The sequence below is a fragment of the Amblyomma maculatum genome, chromosome 5 (assembly GCF_055883805.1).
Source record: "Amblyomma maculatum isolate TAMU_Amacu chromosome 5, ASM5588380v1, whole genome shotgun sequence".
Classification (NCBI taxonomy): Eukaryota; Metazoa; Arthropoda; class Arachnida; order Ixodida; family Ixodidae; genus Amblyomma; species Amblyomma maculatum.
Genome location: NC_139348.1, coordinates 104,866,529 through 104,883,328, shown reverse-complemented (window position 1 = coordinate 104,883,328; position 16,800 = coordinate 104,866,529). Strand labels below are relative to the sequence as shown.

Sequence of the window (16,800 nt, the reverse complement as noted above, 5' to 3'; positions counted from 1 at the left end):
TGGGCGTCATACTTAGCCTACCGACTACTTCAAAATTGCACCTATACCGGGGACCCCGCTTACCGGAAAATAGCATGGGCTCTGCTCCTATGGGTCTCGAGGGGAAGGAAGCAGCCGATGCCGCCGCCCGCGCGCTCTCGTTCCGGGCTTCCTATCTCGAAACCCTGGATCAGGATCTCGAATTCGAACCCGCGTATTCTTTTAAAGACATTGTTCTTTATTAGCAATCTAGCCATAGCATTTACCCTCGCCCGAGTAAAGGTCTATCTAAGACGGAGGAGCGGCTTCTACACCGTCTGTATACCAAAACTCTGCTGTGCCCTGCAGCACTAAAACATTTAAATCCATCCTTCACGGCCAGTTGTCAGCACTGTGCGGAGAAGTCTTCGGACATCTACCACATGGTGTGGGCTTGCCCATGCAACCCAGCTATTCCTCCTCACCCCAGTCCCACTCGGGAGGACTGGGAGGCGACCCTGCTCGGCTGCTATGACCTGCAGGCCCAAAATGCCTTGGTCGAGCGCGCCCGGGCAGCGGCTGACGCCTCTGAGGTCCCGTACTAGGAACCCCATCTAGTATCTGTAAGGGCTGGATATTCAAAGATCCGGCTCATACATACCTCCACCCCTTTCAAATCAATAGACGTTTGTCACCCCCCCCCCACCAGCCGCCGCCGGTGTTCCACAATGGAGGCGATGGAGTAGCGGCCGCATACCGCCAACAGCGCGCTGGGTATCGGCCTTTGGCTGGCGACACCATAGCGGTAGCGGACGCCCGCTCGGGCTGCCCCGTGATCGCGTTCACGTGCGCGACAGCCGCCGCCCCGTAGCAAGCCATCCTGACCGCGGCGCAGCCCTTCTACAACCCGCCCGTCACGGGGCGATGGGGTGGGTGGTGGCTCTTATAGGGTAAAATGCTTGGGAATGGGGTCATGGCCAAAATAGTAGAGCCGATGGGCCGGAGATTCATTCCGCCATCGGACAACCGTAAGTCCGCCTCGCGCGGCAGAAGCCCTTATGTGGCCCTTTTGTTTTCTCGCAAAGCCAGACAGCCAGAAATCCGGACTTTCCCAGGACTGCAGGGATTCACTGAAAAGTGAACTCCATCAAGGACAGTGAACCTTTACGTCTTTCGACACACTGGTGTACACCGTTTTGCATTTGAAACTTCAAGGCGTTTCTGAGTTTTCGCGTGTGCAGGACACTAGTTTTAAGTTTTGAACCCCGTGAAACACGGTAACTCGAACCACCTTTGCAGGCTGAAGCGTTCAAAACTATTTTGAAACTATTTTGCCAAAGAAGGAGCGCATCGGGGTTCGCGGAGCCTCTTCCAGGCGCACACCCCTGTGAGAGCCGGGAGCCAGGGCAGGGGACGCTCGTTCCCATTTTTACTAGTGGGTGTCCAACGGCAGAAACCGATATGTGGCCCTTTTTTCCCCGAGGTACTGTTCGAGCCCACCAGGTGGTTGGGATTTAAGGTCGCAGGCTCCTATTGCAAGCCATGGACCCTCTAGGAAGCCAAGCACAAAGTCGGGCCATGGCTTCTACACATTTGAGAAAGCCGCTGGTTGTCCGGCCGGAAATAGGTGTCGAATCCACCACCTTGTAAAATCAGACAGGCTGTTACCTGACTTGGCAGCAAGACCACGAGCCAGGAGTCGGTGTTTTTCCCAACAATGTTTAATGCCATGCTTGTCCTCTTTGCACAGCTGGACAAAACTCACCACAGATTTTACGCAGATTACTTCACTATGCGGGTGTGCAGCGGCACTGACGGCCAAATTAAAATTACGCTCCTGCGAGATATCGGTATTATTTAAAGATACTAAGAACGGGGCCGTGCTCAGGTGTTTGGCTAAGAACTTGGAAGTGCTGTTTCTCCCAGAACGGAGCGCTAATCCTGGGGTCCACTTTAACGTACGAATGTAACGCTTTTGAAACGATTAAAAGTTTGGGCTTTTTGATTACAAATCCATGCAAATAGAAGGGATGCGAAAAGTACTCAGAGAATAAAGGCTAAGACTACTGAAAGGGATCACAAACAAACATGCGGGCATGAAAGAAGCTACCTGTTCAGGCTGTTCCAATCTTCATTAATAGTGCGAAATCTGCCTGTTGCCATATTTGTGACATAAAAATGCAAGAAAGGACAAACCTAACATTTGGACTCGTAAAGTTATCACGACGACCTTATTGCTACCACTCAATACCTCGGTGAACAAGAATTTGAATCTAGGGGTTCCAATACCCCGACAAGAGCATTCAAGCTGCAATGCCCTCGATATGCGAAGGGCTCTTGAGCACTTGTGCTGGTCGCAGCATTGTGGAGAACGTGGTGCATGAGCCTTCATGAGCGCGATTCAACGTAATCGAACACTTCCAAGGGTTGTGAGGGACAAATTAATTCACCTCCAGCCGTCTTAAGCCATGCATACCTTCTACCACCAGAAACGCAGGCGGATTAGAGCAACAGCAATGCAAGGTAATTTTGAAGCAGACAGCAGACTTTGTACACAAGCACAGCAGAATGTGTGGAAGGGCAGGGCGCGTTTTGATAACAATGAAAAACGTGACCCGGCGGTTAGCATTCTGCGTCCACCGCGACTAGCCTGCAATGGCAGCGGAAGCATTCGCCGTTGCGCCAGTTCTGACTCCACAACAGATTAAAATTATGGTGAATCAAAGCCAGAATTTTGAAAGATTTCTACGGGCTGCATTTCAGCCGTAGCAGTACGAGTGTTGGCGGGTGTCTCATTACCAGGAGATGTCACGACTGATTTGAAAACTGTTGCACCTGTGATCTAGGAAAGAAAGGAAACCGCACGTTTCAGCCAGACGACCTTCTGGGATCGCAGTGGCACCTCGTACACAATCCCATCCGCACGCGCCCCTACACTTCACCTACTGGTCTATAACGAGATGAAAGCATGAAGAAATCCTAAATCATTCTATATTAAACATCGTGGTACTTGCGAAGAATTGTAAGCACCTGAGTAAAAGTGAAGAAGTGAGAGAGTGTTCGCGAAGCTCAAGATATAAAATAAAGCAAGTTGAACCCGGAGATTTGCAGCCCCTGGTACAAACTTTGCGAGGGTATAGCGGACGTGATCCACCTGATAATATTTCCCAGGTTCGCAGACTCTGGCAACGCAAATAAGTCCCTAAAGGCACTGCTTCTCAAATAGGGCGAAAAAGGGCAACTTGAAGACATCTTATTAAGCGATTTAAGTCCACTACCTAAACTCGGGATGAGTTCCAGATGCAACACGAAAATTTGATTCACTTCTGTGTGACTAGTTACGTGCTTGTGCATGACAAAAACTATTTTACGCACAGGACACGGGCACTAGCAAGCGCAAAGCACGAACCACATCATCACAAAAACAAAACATAAAACATAAAAAACATTTTAAAAAACATAATTTTGTCATGGCCGTATATCACTCGAAGCGTTTCGCGTACTCATATCAAATCCTCCTAAACACCTGACCGACCCTCCTGATATGAGCTCCAGCACACATGGGTCTCAAGAGTAATGAGGGACCACATGAGCTAGCACGAGGGCTCACTTTCTGAGCAGTTTATCATCCCGCCCTTTACATGCCCGCCTTTGTCAGGAAGGACACAATAATCAGTTGACGCGACCACCTCCGACACTATCGTCTTATCGCAGATTCTATCCAAGTCCGCATCAAGAACTTACAAAGACAGAGGCCATCATATGGCACCAACTCCAGATGAACACTTTCCCCAATCCCAAAAGCAACGCTGCAATATCCCAGCAGACCTCCTTCATATGGTCTGGACTTGTCCACGACAACACACGCCAACACCCACATAACATACTTGGGAGGCTCGTCTACGCAGTTATACCCTGGACGCCCAACGAGCGCTCATCGGTGTCACTTTAAAGGCTGCCAGATTCCTAGGAGTCCTTACCGAACCCTAAATTAGTGTCATCCGCACCTTGACTGTTTTTTTAATAAATATTTACCAACCAGCTGTCCAAAACATTTTTTGTTAGCTTGGCGAGGGTCATATATTCAGTTGTTTTGCTATATTCCTTTCTTCCAGCAGCACAACGTTACAACAAGCGCACCAAGAATATTTCATGTCACGTGTCGTACGTGTAAGCGTAACGAATACATTTGCAGTCGATTGTAAGTTGAATATATATAGTCCAAACAGCCAAGCCTGGAGTTAGCAGTAAACTCCTAGTCTAGGCATGTATTAACTTTTTCTTAAGCGTTCACACATACGTTGAAGCCTGGATAAAATTTCTTCGCAGCGACAGAGGATTACTTGCCATCTCCTCCTAGAACAAAGCAACAGGTGCCAAAGACGACAGAGGCACTTCGTCCAGAGAGCCGGAAGAAGAGCGACTGCTCCCCGCTGCCTTCGTTGTACAAAACGGTAAGTGACCATTATTCAATGCAGTTTGCAATGAGCGCATATCATTTAGTGGCTGTAACATTCTGCTGCTTATCACGAGGATAGGGATTCAATACCCACGCCAAGGGTTAACATGAAATAAAGGTTCTGGGATGCATAATGCTGTCTCCCAGGGTGCCTCTCATGTGGTGGGGAATACGAATTATGGGGACACTTAAGCTGCACATTTCACAGTACGATGCGGTAAAGGAGGTGGCCACCCAACGCATTAATCCCCCTTTAGCCATGTCGTGCCAATGAGGCTGCGTGGATTAGGCACAGCGTGCGTGATTCTGTGTACAAACGCACTGGAAAGTAGTTTTTTTTTTCATCTAACTGAAAATCAGAGTCCCGGTTGGCAGCTCCTTCTGAAATTCTGATCTCATGTGGTCGCGTTAGGTCGCACAAAGAATCAGTGCTCGGTCCTGTCAGCTGTCAGTTAGACAATCCAGTGCGATGCCAGTCATTTTTTTCCCGAAACTCCGACGTCAGCACGAATTCAAGGGTTTCTGAGTAAAGAGACCTTGAAAATGTTGGCTTTGAAAGGTGCTAAAGCGGGGAGGCCCAAGTGGAGCAAGCAAAGCTGTGGCTGACTACTATAGGCGGCGATGTTCTCTTAAAGATGCAGAAAGGCAAAATGCTTGTACACACGTCAGTCGATGCGGGAACAATGTTTCTTTTCGCGTAAACAGAGCAGTTCAGATACGGGAAAACTACATTCGCTATATCTACATACTACAACTACGTCCGAAGGGTTTTTTGTGTACAGAATAACTATCACTATGGGAGGGTGCACAGTGTAGGTTACTCGACTTGGCAGAAAGACCACGAGCCAGGAGTCGGTGTTGTTCCCGACAATGTTTAATGCCATGCTTGTCCTCTTCGCCCTGCAGGACAAAACTCAAAGGCAGAACCACCGATTCTACGCAGATTACTTGACTTTGCGGGCGTGTAGCGGCACTGACGGCCAAATTGAAATCACGCTTGTGAGAGCTATCGGTAATATTTAAAGATGCTAAGAACCAGTCCGGGCTCAGGTGTTTGGCCGAGAACTTTGAAGTGCTGTTTCACCCAGGACGGGCGCTTATTCTTGAGTCCATAATAACGGACGAATGTAACGCTATTGCAACAATTACAAGTATGGGCTCTGTGATTACAAATCGATGCAAATAGGAGGGACGCGGAAAAAAACTCAGAGGCTAAAGGCAACAACAATCAGAAATCAGACTACTGAAAGGAATCACAATAAAACATGAGGGCATGAAAGAAGCTATCTGCAATCTTTTTTTTACTTAGCGCAAAATCTGCCAGTTGCCATTTTCGTTCCATAACAAGGCAAGAAAGGACAAACTTAACATTTGAACTAGTAAAGGGATCAAGACGGCCCTGTCGCTACCACTCAATACGGCGGTGAACAAGAATTTGAATCTAGGGGTTCCATTACCCCGAAACGAATATTTAAGCTTCAACGTCCTCAATATGCGTTGGGCTGTTGAGCGCTTATGCTGGTGGCAGCATTGTGGAAAAAGTGGGGCATGAGCCTCCATGAGCGTGCTTCAACGTAATCGAACGTTTCCAATAGTTGTGACGGACAAATGAACTCACCTCCAGTCGTCTACACCATGCATGCTTTCTATCACGAGAGCCGCAGAAGGCATAGAGCAGGAGCATTGCAAAGTAAATTTTATGCAGACAGAATTTCTTGTATACAGATACAGCAGAATGTGCCGACGGTCGGGACTCATTTCGGTAACATTGAAAAATGGGGCCCGGCTGCGAGCGTTCTGCGTCAACAGCCACTCGCCTGCAATGGAAGCGGAAGTATTCGCCATTGCGCTAGTTCTGACTCAACAACAGATCAAAATGATGGTGAATCAAAGCCACAAATTTGAAACATTGCTGCAGGCTGCATATCAGCCGTAGCAGCACGAGTGTTGGCGGGTGTCTCATTACCAGCAGAAGTCACGACTGATTTGAAAATCGTCGCACCTGTGATCGAGGGAGGAAATGAAACAGACGACCTTCTGAGAGTGCAGTGGCTACTCGTACAAAATCCTATCCGCAAACGCCCCTACAGTTCCCTACTTATCTAGGACGAGATAAAAGCATTAAGAAATCCTAAACCCTTCTATATTAAGCATCGCGGTACTTGCTAAGAAGTGTAAGCAGCTCAGTAAAAGTGAACAGGTGGAAGTGTTCGCAAACCTCAAGGTTTATAATAAAGGAAGTAGCAACCGGAGATTTGCACCTCTATTACAAACATTGCGATGGCATAGCGAGTGATCCACCTGATAATAATGCTTCCCAGGTTTGTAGACACTTAAAATGCAAATGGGTCCAATCGTGCGCGCTCGTGTCCCACCGCGACAGCATGAGGAGAGGAAGGCAAGGCCCAGGTGCCGGATTATCTGTTAGCAGGCCGAGACCTGCCCGCCATCGAGGCTTCCCCTTAGCTCTTATAAATTGCGCTGCGCAGCACCTTTGTTTTTAATGGGCGTCCGGCTCACGCCACCGCTCGGCTGCCGTCGTCGGCAGCTGCATCAGCAGCGGGAAACGCGGCTCGATACCCGATGATAACATTGCTTTTTCATAAGGTCGCTAGATGTCCGCAATACAATTATAATATGCACATAATCAAATTTTGTTGATGTATCACAAAGAAGGCGATGTTGGCATGGATTCGATTTCTGGTGGCATCCTAGGGCACTTGCTTTTAGATGCTAGACTGAGATCGAAATTTAACCATCTGATACCCTTGAATCTCTACTTAGGCGGTTTATCCACTCTGCAGGCAGGGAATTTCATAATATTCGATTATATATAGGAGACCTTCATAAACAGGTCGGTGTTATTTTACCTAATGGGCTACCTTACTACTGAAAGCTAAACAAATTAGAGGACACTACCGAAATTGCATGGGGACAATGCGACAGCGTTAGAGTTGCCGCGACGTTTTTGTAAGTTTTGCATTTAACCTGTTAATAACCTACTAATGCTAATATTGTATAGGAATGGAAATAGGGCGAAACTACTGTATAGCACTAAGAAGCGATGACCTCGTGAATCGCGGCACGCCACACTTGTAAGAAACCTTGCGTTTTGTTCATGCCGTGATATTCGCGAGAGCAAAACAACCCGTTCCTCGTATGCGCCACGAAGAGTGTCTTAGCACAAGGTACTTAGCGTTGCTGACCACTTTTCACAACCCACTGCCGCCTCGCATAACAAATTCTGCAGAACGCGCATAAAGATATTTAAGACACCCTTCTGGTTTTTACACAGTTGTAAGTGTTGTATTTGACGTCTTCTCCAATTTAAAACAGGGCCAGTCAGATGCGGCCATAAACTACCACGCTCCGGTGCCCTTTTTATGGACTTTTATTTCATGGTCCGTTACAGTAGTGCTGTCATTATCTAATCTCCGGGCTTTTATCAAATTGTAGTGTTTTCAAGTGGTAATGCATGTAATTATAATGATGGGTATCGTGCGTTCGAGTGCGTGGGTTGCTCGTGGAAACGAAAGTGCGGCCGCGTGCGGGGCCAGCCAGTGCGCGTGAGCTTGATCGAGACAGGGGAATGGGACGGACGTTCCAGGGTGTCGCTGGGCGGTTGACTTCACCTTTGTGGGCCTGGCTTCAAAGGCCGGCTTGCGACCACCTGCCGGGCATCTGGTCCGGGGTCTGATGCCGCACAGAGCTTACCACCCTATGGACAACTTCGGAGGCAGCTCGATTGCACCATCGCGCCTGGCCTCCACACTTGTGCTGCCGCAGTACCTGGGCGTGACCGGCTTCAACACCTGGGTGTGACTCGCCGCAGTACCCCCGTGCCCGGACCTAATCCACGGCCGTACGAGCACTTGGACGCTTAGACGGGGCCTGCCGCCGAACCAGGTACTATGGCCGCCTGGCGTGAACAGGACCAGTGTCTCTGGGAATCAGATCCAGAGCGTGGTTCCTGCACAGCGTGGCAGGAAAGGGGACTTCTACCGTTGGCAGGCCAACAACTCAACCGGACTGCTCCGGCATCTACTCAACCAGGGACTAAGCAACAGTATTACGTTTTTTGGACATGGCCATTAGATCCAAGCTAGGCTGTGTGCGTGTGGTAGTGTTTAGTGGTAAAAAAAACGTGCGTGTGACCATGGGCCTGATCTCGTACCTGCCTAGAGCTCCTGAACGGACCTGGGCCCACTAATATCATCGCAGCCATTAAGTATTCCACAACATCCACCAGGTGCGAACCGCTTACTAGAATTCAAAATAATACTACTCTAATATGACTTGTAAAAAAAACACCATTCTATTAGAAAGAAACGCACAACGAAGGTTTTATGTTCCTTATGTCCCTAACAAATCAAGATTTGTCCTGCACTAAAGCGCCTCTTTGAAAACTGCTTTAGAGGAAAGGCTCCGTTCCTGTCTGGGCTTGAACAGACGCTGCAATCGCGCTGTAAGAAAAGTGTTGATGGAAGGAGCAACGTCGGTAGAAGGGGTATTCAGGATGAGTTTTGAGCTCTTAGAACCAGCGAATATTTACCAAATCTCATTATTTTATGCATGATTTTGTTACTTCTGCCAGATTTGGTGGTGCAGTAGTTAAGGCACCCGGTTGCTGTCCCAAGAATGTGGGATTTAATCTCGGCCGTTGCGAACGCTTTTTTATGGAGGCGAAAAGCAAGGCGCTATAGGCTTCTATGCGATTCGAGCGCACTGTAAAGAATAACCCCGTTGGTAGATGTATCTGGATTTGTCCAATATGCCCTCTCTTATTCTGAGCCGCTATGGGATGTTAACGCCCATGAACCAAGAAATCCTACTTCTTGACTTCGGCGTTCATATTTGCTTGAATTCAACCAATACATTCTTGTGTCGATACTTATGAATGTCTATACCTTTAGCTCCTCACCACCCGTTTTTATTTGCATTTTCCTGCCCAGTTGTTAACACTGTGAAATACTGGCGACACCTCGGCTTTCGAACGTTATCCCTTGTGTCTTAAACCGTTTCTTTGTACATTTTAGAGATTTGCTTGCCCAAGAGAGAAAAACAAATAGACCGAGGTGGTACATAAGAAGAAAGAGGTAGTTTGCGGAGTCTCCTCGTAACGTGTGCTAAATAAGGATCCAGACCAGATAATTGAGCCTTCCTGTCTATTTCACTTCTCGCCAAAGCGAAAATATTTACTCCCTCCAGAATGAGAGTGCTGCTATTATGCCTTTACGAGGCGTTGTCTCGAGGTTGCTTCGGTATACCGTATTTTTTCGTTTGTGCTCTCATATTATGTTGGAGTAATGGACGTTGACGTATGTCTCTCGCAGCGCAATCTAGACAGACATCGAGGAAGCCATCAAGGACAACGGACTCGTGTGTAATACCTGCATCGCGTGTGCGGCGACCGCCGGCCTGTTACCTGCACGCGCGCATGCTGCTTATTGGTGAGAATGTTTCGTTAATTGCCATCCAGTGAATCTTCGTATGTCCCTATCATCTTTTCATTTGAATACAGCAAGGCATACCGAGGATGTCAAACATGTAATGAACACTGCTGGCAGGCAGAGCCTGGTTGTACCATCGCTTGAGAAGTAAAAAGAATCTAATGTAGGGTCAGCAGGACTGATAGCAGCCAAGACGCAAATGATGCTTGCACTCGAGGCTTGCACCTCCATGTATACAAAAAAAGACTTCATGGCGACCGCTCTCAAGTGACTGTCTGTTTCTAATGTCTGTCTTCGCTTTAATGTGGTCGCAATACATTTGCCATATTTCGATAGTAATTTCGTTTTCTTGATATAGCTGAATGCGCGTCTCCTGCAAATAGGGATTTCTGGAAACGCTTTGGTTTCAGCTCCTATTTTGTTGTGTACGATAAAGGTCCTCTGTTCTTTGATCTGTTGAAATGCTAGCATCACGTTGCTCTGTATCGTAGGGGTGGCTTGGGTAAGGGACATGGTCGTTTGCGTCGACGGCGTCGTCCGCGCCGTGACTCGTGCGTGGTCCTGTGCGCAGTTTGCTCCAATGTACTGATCTTTGTTCTGGAAAGGCTAGTCTCATTTTAAATCTGTCGTTTCCGTCTTTTAGCTCGCGGTAAGCGCCCTGTGCGGCATCTATCCTGGCTAGTACTGTTCCGTCAAGAGCAGTGGGAGAAGTACTTCTGAACCGAATAATCTTTTTGGGCAGTATCTTTCCGTTCCTCGCATCCGGGCGGCGTTCCGTAGACTCCGGAAGTCCGCGTCCTCGTTTGGTGGCATGGAGCGAGCGTCGGGAGGCTCGCACTTAGATCCTGAAACGCCGTTCTTTCTTTCTTTCATTCGGCTTCTTCACTGTCGAACCACATCAGACTATCAGTTGCTTTGCTGTCTAGCGTCAGCTTTATTTGGATATATTTTGAGTCGTTTATTGCATCTGCTCTATCCTATTGCGTGCGCTTCACCGTACCACTCACTTATGGAGGGCGCATACGTCTCCTTCGACGTTCTTGCGATTAAAGTATGGATACCAGCGCAGAGGTTTATGTTCTGGGCAAACGTCCATTAGATGACCCTGCTTGGGGCATCTGAAGCACACCTGCCTGGTCGGGTGCCCTATTCCTTTAAGGTGATCATTGCAGTCTCCAATTTAGCATCCTAGCGTAGACTGCACTGACATCTCAGGTGCTATCTTGGATCTTGGTCATAAGTTTCTTGTTTGTATTGTGCCCTCTGATGTCGAGCAATATGTACTGAACTCGTAGGTCCTGCGTCAGAGAGTGATTTTTGTTCACTGTAGAGCCTCAGCCTTGGCGCAGTCTCCAGAAAGCCAACTTTGGTGCAATAATGGAATACGTATCGAGACCAAGCACAACGCCTGGTAATAGTGGGCGACTTTAACTTCCGGCAAAAGAACAGGGGTGTAAGATAGACTCTGCCAGCGAAATATCAATTCTAACCAACATGGAAAGGAACAACCTGGCTTTCCTGACCAAAGGAGCAAACAGGGTTTCCAGGGATATTGTCCCAGCCTGATACTAATCCAGAACATAGAATAGATATATGGACCAACACCACACACAATTTCGGTAAAAACTACTACGCTATACAAACTAAGGAAAACTTAGCGGAGAGCAGTAGACCCTCACGTAACGCTAAAAGCACCCAGTGGCACAACTTCAGAGGCCGAAAAAGAGACCACCAAGAGATGAACTTAGAATGGGCACAAAAGATCACATAAACCCATAAGATGAACACAACAGAAGTCAAGTCCCCAAAATTCTTCCCGCGTGCAGGCACACACTTACTCCATTTATGGAACGCACGCAAGGGGATGACCGACCGATAGAGAAAGCAGACATATAACAGGAAACTTAAACATAGAATTTCTAGAATAACAAAGAAAAAATCTAATACCCTCCTGAAATTACGGGCAATAACTAGAACCAAATCTGCGAAAGTTTAAATGGAACTCTTCATAGGTCCAAAATGTGGGCACTGCTTAGACAACTTATTCCTCAAAAAACTCGTAGTGAATACAGCAGTACACTGCAAAGTATATCGCATGAAATTCGAGGAACAGACAAGCATGTCATACACCACCCTTGGTAAAGTTAACGTGGCAAAGTACATACACAGCACAACGCCCGATACAAAACACGTGAGAAGACAACCACAAGCTTGACACCCGGATAACAACACACGAATTGCACACAGCGGCCGGAATATTTGTCAATACAGTCCAGGTAAGGATAATATCACCAGTGCTATAATTAGAAACCTACACGACAAGCAAATCATGACACTAACGGGATTTATCAACTAACGCTGGTACCATGGCACAGTTCCTGAATAATGGAGACACGCGGAGATCATAATCATCCCAAAACCAGGCAAAACCCCTAGCCATTATAAACTCCGCCCTTATTTGTCCGACCACTTGCTTGAGAAAGTATTATGAAAAGTTATAAACACCAGACATGGTAACTATTTGAAAAACGACCTGTTTGCAGAAACGATGTTAGGTTTCAGGTCCAGGCTCTCCACACAGGACGGCGCACTGCATCTCAAGGAGACTGTCAGAAACAGAATACCGTCAAGAAATGAATGCATCCTCCTCGCAGTAGATCTGAAGGCCGCAGTTTAGTCAGGTCTGAGCAAAAAATAGCGGAAGAAAGACGGAGTATGTCAAGGCGTTCATAACGGGCAGAACAGCCACCATTGGGATTAATACCATACGGTCAGAACCAGAACAACCCTAAACAAGGACACATCACAAGGACGACTTCTATCTCCAATGCTATTGAAAATTGTCATGGTATTAGTAGTAAGATGTCAGGATTATACCACACACACAGAACACGCATTATACACAGGCGATAGCTTTATACGTACCCGGAAGGGGTCTGCCGGGCAAAAAGAATATTAGAGCTCACTGTGCAAGAATATAAAGATTTCGCCCGCTTAGCAAAATGCAGTGCTCACGGAGATGTCACTATACATAACATTACACCCTCTCTGGTACAAACCAGTGGACATTGACATAGTCATGAATGGACGCCCGATTCGTCAAACAGACAAAAAAGTTCTAAAGCTAGGGTTACAAGCCGGTGAGTACGATCACAGGACTAAATCTGTTACTACCCTACTGAAAACCAAAAGTTCTACGGGGCAATAACCTCATAAAATCTTTTATTCGCATAGTCTCATAAGGGACATATCATTATCATAAAATATCGGTCATAATTTATGATAATGTACAAGAAACTATGACAACTTATGCAATTATATGCGACTTGTACGTGATTTCTTTTGTGAATTGAGTGAGATTGTGTGAGAAAATGTGAGGTTATTGCCCCCTTACAGACTTTTCAGTAGGGTATTCAACCAAAACAGGTCTCCAGAATGATACGGAGGATAAGAAGCAAACGGAGGAGGATCAAGTAAAAAGACGCACTGCTGATAGTGACTTCTTATCCCCTATTATCTCCAATATAAAGTAACCAAGACAATGTAACCAACCACATCTCCAGAATGATAAGCTTAATAAGAAACAAGAGGGTCATATAATAAGATGCATTACAGATAGTGATAGTGCTCCAACTATGGTCTCTGATATCATAAATTCAGCAAGACGGAAATGATCCAAGGTAGAACCAGAGAAAGAAGATGGCTACATGGTATGAACAAGGCACTGAATAATGTTGTTATAGGGGAAGCTTCTCTTCTCAAGTCGAGCCAACGTTTCGACTTGTCTTCGTCTGGATTCTCTTGTCTTCACACAGAAGACAAGCAAGGTACTGAGGCAGAGAGGCTGTCGTAGCCGCGGTCACTGAATCACAAGGCAAGCCCATATACAAAAAAAAAGTATACGAACCAAATGCATCCGGGTGGCGGAAGAGTTCGCAGTAACCACAGCAATCGCGGAAGCAAACCGAAGAAAAAAAATCATGTGTTGAGCCTTCCTAAACAACAGGGTCAGTCTCACAGGGAGTCCCTGGCCCACCGGAAGTAAGACCCAGGTAGGCAAAGCACGATTGTTTGGGTTCCAACATTGGGATGGAGGGTAACACTGAAGTAGATGCTGTTCTCCGCTTTCCTAAGCCGGTGTCGGTAGAGCATTTCACAGTACCAGAAGCATGCGAGGATAAAATACGGACGTGTTGCAAGAGGCGAAGAAAGTGCTCTCTTTCTCTTGACACACTAAGCCGAGTTCACGCCACTGCACTTAGCCATCTACTACCATGCATCCAAGCACAGCCCTGTTCCGTAACATATGGCCCGCACGGTACAAAAGCGAACGTGTCTGGTAAGGCGACAGTGTGACAATATACAAGACAACATGCGCATGTAGGGCAAGCCGCATAATGCCTCAAATAGAGCGGTTAGGATGCGCAGCATCAGCTCGTGTTGATGCTGTGAGCCAGAAATGCGGCTGAAGACATGAGTAACCTGGGCCACGGCCTACCTACCACTGCTCCCTCACCAATTCTTTCCTAACCCACTAACATTAACCCTCAATTTTCAGTCAAGCTTATTTACCGATCAATTAAATATCCCTGAAATGATACTTAGGGAAAAATAATAATGCAAAAAATTCATAGCTATGATCTGTGTGAGTATTCGAGTCTGATTTGAAAACTTTGCCTAAAGCCAATAATTCGGAAATATTAAAATTGGTCCTGGCGACCGCTCCCAATCAATTTGCCACACACCGCTGCGCTAAGCCTCCCCATTGACATAGTGTGGAAACTAAGCGCCCCCGCGCGCAGGCCGCTCTCAAGTTAGGCGACCGAGACGTGAGTGGTGTACCGCCATCTGAACGTCTTTTCTTAATTTTTTTTCTTTCGCGCCCTCGTGTGGTGAGTTGATTGGGAGAGGAAGAGCATCATTTTCGATCGCCAGTATGTTTGGTGATAATGAAGTCAGCTAGAACATTTCTGCATTGCAGAGAGGAATGACGGGATACCTATATATAGTGAGCATTTTGTAATTTTAATAAATAGCTTTTCATGGTTCATTTAAGTTACCTAACTTAAAAATTCAGAAGTTACATGTGTGTTGTTCACGTATATGCAAATGACCAGTACTAAACAGGAATATTTAGAGTTATATAGTTTTCCTTCCTTTGTTTATTAAATGTCATCGAATGGCCTGTTACCCATTTTCTCCTCGCGGGGCTAGGTAGGGAGCAAATGTGCCATATCTTTTCCCCACAAGAACTATATTTATAAAATGATATCCTTCCAGTCTTTGCATTATAGTTTTTAGAGGCTTCTATTATGCTATAACTACCATTTTCAACAACGTGATAATCCCTTCACACTTCTTAGTCAACACAAAGAAAATATCAGCTGCCGTAACACAAGACGCAGAGAATCTTGGGTCACCTCAACACCAAGAACTTGCTCTATGAAATAGTCCTTAAAATACACAATTTTCGTCTCGCTAAACAAATTACACCATGGGCATTTTGACATTAACAGCAATTAAAAACATAAAATTCCTCATTACTGCCATGACATTTTCTCTGTATGAAAGCAGCACACATGAAATTCTTTTTTGATTGTTATGTGACATCTATACTGTGTATATTCTAGTTGTTTTCACAACAGGTGTTTTTTTCTTGTGTGGTTTCTTGCAAGTGCGTTCGCGCTTCCTAAGTATGGCCCTTTGTGACCTGCCCATGATAATGTGAAGTGTAACGCTCGTCTCCCTTCTGTACTTCCGCTATCTCAAGGAATCGGGACCTTTAGTCAAGCTATCACTACAGCTTTTAGTCCCGACTCCTCCTTTGTAAGAATGTTATAAACTTGAATTTGAAACAGCCTGCATAGGGAAAGCTTATAAGTGACCGAGATAAGTTCGCATTTTTAAGTGTTCCATTTGTCATTTCGAGCACCATCATTGAACAGAATCTAAGTTTCTCTGAAGTTTATTGCATAAGAAGAGTTTTCCACATCATTGTAAAGGACACAGCCGTCAGCATATAGCCGAACTTTGCAGGTAAGTCAAGAAAGATATCATTTAAGAAACAGAAGAAACCCATGGCCAGACCCGAATATTTCCACCCCATGAGCATACATCTCGTAAACCTTTACCGCCGATGTTACATCAGCGCTTCCCCGGGTGTCGTTTGCCATTGCTTGAGTGATTATGATGAGCATCTGTCACCCGTTAATAATTAGGGGGTATTATTAACGATGCGCCCTTAACGGTGCGCACACTCCCAGACACCCTTAGAGTGGGGGTAGCGGTTCCGGTCGCAAAGGAGATGCCCTCGACTTGCGTGGCAAGCTCAGCCGGAATTCAACTACATTGTAGTGACAGAAGGGGGTGGTCGTTTGGTGCCCAGCGGTCGCCAGTTCAAACCAGAGTAAGGATCGGAGTCACAAGTAACAAACAAAACACAATTTATGCACAGCAAGAGACGATACAAAGGGATACACAAGATCACTTGAAATGCACACACGAGAGGTTCACAGAATAACGAACGCTAAGCATGCAACTACAGAATGATTCAATAACGTAGAGGCTTTACAACAGACCAGACACGAGAGAGTTACACAAACAAACACCAAATTGTTCACCGGGCACTGTTGCAGTCCGACGCCTCAAGAGTCACGATGTGGCCGCCATACGAGACGAGCGCCGCTCCCTTGCAGGTCCGTGAGCTTGCCAGCAGCGGGTGATCCCCGGGAGTCCAGCCGAAGCACAGGCGAGCACGTCGCAAACACTGACTGACTGACTACACAAGCGGCGCGGTCTCTTTAAATAGGGCGCGCCGCGTCTGTCTGTTAGCACGCGCCAAAGCTAGCGCGCACACAAACTTAGCTTCGCTGGTTATAGCGCTCTCTCCTCCTCCCGTCGAGCCGCGCGTCGTCATTGGCTAGGTCCCATAGA

At 46.7% G+C, this 16,800-nt stretch overlaps 1 long non-coding RNA gene across 1 annotated transcript in view; it reads left to right on the top strand.

Moving 5' to 3' along the window:
- LOC146189107 (uncharacterized) overlaps positions 1-16,800 on the top strand; it is a 35,080-nt gene that overhangs the window by 10,016 nt on the left and 8,264 nt on the right. Inside the window, exons 4-6 of the long non-coding RNA XR_014707275.1 lie at positions 4,288-4,412; positions 8,025-8,323; positions 9,751-9,867. This is a non-coding gene — a long non-coding RNA (uncharacterized LOC146189107). The remainder of the gene's footprint in view (positions 1-4,287; positions 4,413-8,024; positions 8,324-9,750; positions 9,868-16,800) is intronic.